The sequence below is a fragment of the Populus trichocarpa genome, chromosome 10, assembly GCF_000002775.5.
Source record: "Populus trichocarpa isolate Nisqually-1 chromosome 10, P.trichocarpa_v4.1, whole genome shotgun sequence".
NCBI lineage: Eukaryota > Viridiplantae > Streptophyta > Magnoliopsida > Malpighiales > Salicaceae > Populus > Populus trichocarpa.
This window is the reverse complement of record NC_037294.2, coordinates 14560050-14563951: the sequence shown is the minus strand read 5'-3', so window position 1 is coordinate 14563951 and position 3902 is coordinate 14560050. Positions and strand designations below refer to the sequence as shown.

The 3902-nt window shown below is 37.4% G+C and overlaps 1 pseudogene; it reads left to right on the top strand.

Moving 5' to 3' along the window:
* LOC18102578 (methionine aminopeptidase 1B, chloroplastic-like) lies at positions 1 to 3902 on the top strand (annotated as a pseudogene).

Here is a 3902-nt window from a genome sequence, read left to right as displayed (position 1 = left end):
ATGGTTAAGACTTCAGATTCCTGGTTGAAGGTATCGGATTCAAATTCTGGAACCTTGAACTTCAATCTAGCAATTCAGAGGCAGGAGGCGAAAGTACAGCTGACCTCGTGATGAACAACAACAAAAAAAAAAAAACAAAAACTATCTAAATGCAGACACACCTGGGCTTCAACCCATTATCTATAACTTGTCCCAGATTAGCTCTCAGATTTTCATGGTTGAAGGTATCCAAATATCGCACATATGGGCTTAATAACAAAAGACCCAAAACTCGATCAGACCATATCAAAATGGGTTAAAAGACCAACCTTCTGACCCATTAACCCATAACCCAGCTCCACTCTCTCTCTCCCCCAGGTTTGTCTTGATTTCTCTCTCCACACTCTCTGTCCGCTGTAGAGAATGGATTTTGCTGCTATTCTCTCCCCCTCCTCCTCATCATCATCATGGTCAAATCCAACTCTTTTCAGGGGGGGGGGGGGGGGGGGCGCTTTCGTTTTCCCCCCCAACCGGTAAAATTCTCAAACTTTGATTCATTTGTACTAAGTTCACTCTACAAAGATGCAGTTCTCCTTCTAAATACTTTTTCAAATCACTAAATCCAGGAAAAAAAGCACAAACTCTCAGACGACTCGTCGTGTTCTCAAAGAGAGTTTCACCTCTAGAAGAGGCCATGAGAACCAGGAGGTACACCATTTAGAATTTGAAGTGTTAACTGTGTTATGATTATTTGCTTGCTTTCTTGATTGGTTTTGCTGTGTTTTTTAATTTCCGTAGAGAACAAGAGCTTCAAAAGACGACTAAGTTTAGAAAAAGGCCGCCATTGAGGTGAGGAAGCGTATCGCCACGGTTGTCAATGCCTGGTGATATTCCAAAGCCTCCATCAAATGAGTTGCCAGAGACTTCAAGTGAGCATCAGATTCATGACTCTGAATGGATTGTTAAAATGAGGGCTGCTTGCGAGCTTGCTGCTCACGTTTTGGAGAATGCTGGTAAATTTATGACTATATACTAGACGACTTGTCTAGTAATGTTTAAGTCTATGTTGTGTTATTTAGTTATACAATGTTAAATAGATTCACGTGGGATGGGATCCATTTTTCATGCTAGTGAACATTTTCTATTATGCAAGGCTAGAGTTTTTTAGGTTTGTCGTCACTATGCTTGCATGGTGAATTTTGGTGTTAGATCAAAATGTCCCATTTCTTACTATACTTAGAATTTTAGTTGATTTTTCTGACTTCAAAATTTAATCTGTTAGCATTTCTGATGCATTGTGTCGACTGCAGGGTGTTTCAAGTTTTCATATGCTTGTCACGCTGGACGAATCATTTTCTGGAAAGCAAATTTCTATCCATCAAATCATAATAACAAATTTCTTCAACTTTCATGGAACAGTCAAAGCGTTTGCTTGACTGGTGTGGCCAGTTGTCAATTGACTTGTTTTCTAGGTGTTATGAATGAGCATGCTTTGATGGGAATTTTCGCAAATGACTTTATGCTTGCTTAGCAATGCAAACACTTTTGCAACTCTGATCTACAGTTTCCAAATTTAATTTTTGTTTCTGGGAAGAAATGTACTCATAAAGGCTTTAAAGAGGTAGGATTTCGATCCTCGGGTAACATAGTGTGGTTATCTTATTTAGGGCAGGCAGGTATTTTAATCTTTCCACTTGCTCTCCCTTGAACACTTTCGAAGTTTTGTTGTTCTTGTGAACAGAAATTCTCTAACTTCCATGCATTGAAATGGATTGTTCTCTTGCTTTATGCTCTTAAGGTATAATAGAACTGGAGCAGGGAAATAAAAGCTCTCATTTTCCCCTGACATTTCTTTAAGAAATGGTTCCTTTTTTATATAATTTCGGAGGATTTTATTTTATTTTATTTTTATCATAGTGTGTGTGTGTGTGTGTATATTATCGTTTGGGTCTGTTTATTCTTAGTGATACCTGAGATTTGTAAGATTCTATGGTTTTGATATGGCCTTTTCTTGTTTGTACATCTCTATCAGCCATCAGTTACAACGAACGAGATTGACAAAGCAGTGTGCCAAATGATCATCGATGCTGGTGATGCTGGTGCTTATCCTTCACCTCTTGGTTATGGAGGATTCCAAAATAGTCTCTGCACATCAGTTAATGAGTGCATGTGTCATGGAATACCCGTCAGCTACAGGTCTGTTTGTTGCTGCTTGTATGACACGCATGTAGATCGTTGCTAAATAATTGTCTCTGTGCAGGATGATGACATGATAAACATTACATTGATGTGACTGTCTTCTTAAATGCAGGTTCCTGATTCATCATTTTATCATCAACGAGGAACTTAAATGTAAGTTCCTGGTTCATCATTTTATCATCAATTAGGTTGGTTCTTTATCATAAGGACACTTCAAAAACATTTCTGTGGGAATGTCAGCGATGGACATAAGCGTCCCGTGAAGGTAAATTATATTTTGTAAAAGTAAGAATATCAGCTATTTCTCTTTGTTGATAGCTTTGCAAATTGTGATTATGGTTATTTGACTATATTTACGTCTTTAAAGTTGGACATTGGCAACTGATTCTTGCTTGCCATTTCTGTCAAAGAAGTTTGCACATCCCTTTATGGAGATACTATAATAGATATATCTTTTTTTTCCCTTCCTGTTTTGCATTCGCTGGAAATGTTATTCAGGCATCATTTATACCTCTTGCTGCAGGTGACTGAGGAATGTTTGGAAAGAGGGATAGCTGTTTGCACAGATGGTGCCAGTTTCAAGAAAATTGGAAAGAGAATTAGGTATTATTTCTCCTTTTCTTATTTTTGTTGGATTCAGAAGAGAACAATTTTATTGTGGCTGTGGTACCACATCAGAGTCATGGTGGGATGTTAATTCTCACAGTTTGATACTCAAATAAAACAGCAATACCTAAATCTACTTTTCTTCAGATCGGATGGTTCGTTACCAAGTGTTATGGTTGGGTTCAGACTGATCAACTGTAATGGGTTCATTTGGATAGAAGATGGAAGCTGTATGGAAATTCATGAAAAACTCAAAAGTTGTGAGTTACTGGCTGATCAATTTCATTCATCAATACTATTTTCATCAATCATTAATGGTATAATAACAGATTTTGCGTGGAGGTATCTGCTAAAATACCACCTGAACTTAACTTATTTGTGACCAATCCCATAGGTGGTTAGGATAAAAAATTCCTTCTTGTATATTTGTTATTTCATGGCGGCTGAAACCTTTTATAACACTATGCTTGGATTATTGTCTCAGTGAGCATGCTGAAAAATATGGTTTTGGCGTAGTGGGCATTTTGTCGGGCATGGTGTAGGGACTGTTTCATTCTGAACCATTAATTTTACACAATCGTAAGTATCTCTTGACAACAACATCTTACTGGATTATTTGACTAATTTCTCACAGCTCTATTACTGGTTGAATATCAAGCTACAAATTCAAATGAATTCAACTAAGCCTCGATCTGAACTATTTGGGTCCATTATTCTCCCTTTTTTGTTTCTTTTTCCCTATTGTTAATCCATTTTAATTTCTCCAATGTTTAAAAAAAAATTCATTGACCTATTATTTATTATTCAAGGATTTACAGATGGAATCCTCCAAATGCATCATATTTGTATAATTCGCAGATGAACTGAATTTTCTGTCTGCAAAGCTTCCTCGTAGTTTAGTTGATGATCTTTTTCGTATGGTGTTGAATTTTCATCCTAAGAGATCCGCTAAATCTAGTCTAATTGTCTGACAGGCAATGACGGACCTGGTGCCATGGTTGAAGGCGAAACATTTACCATTGGTGAGTTCATTTTTTGGAGTTGCCTGGCTGTATTTGACAACTCTGTCCTGTAATCCTTGCTTTAGTTTTTAGTCCTAGCTCTCCACCTTCGATCTC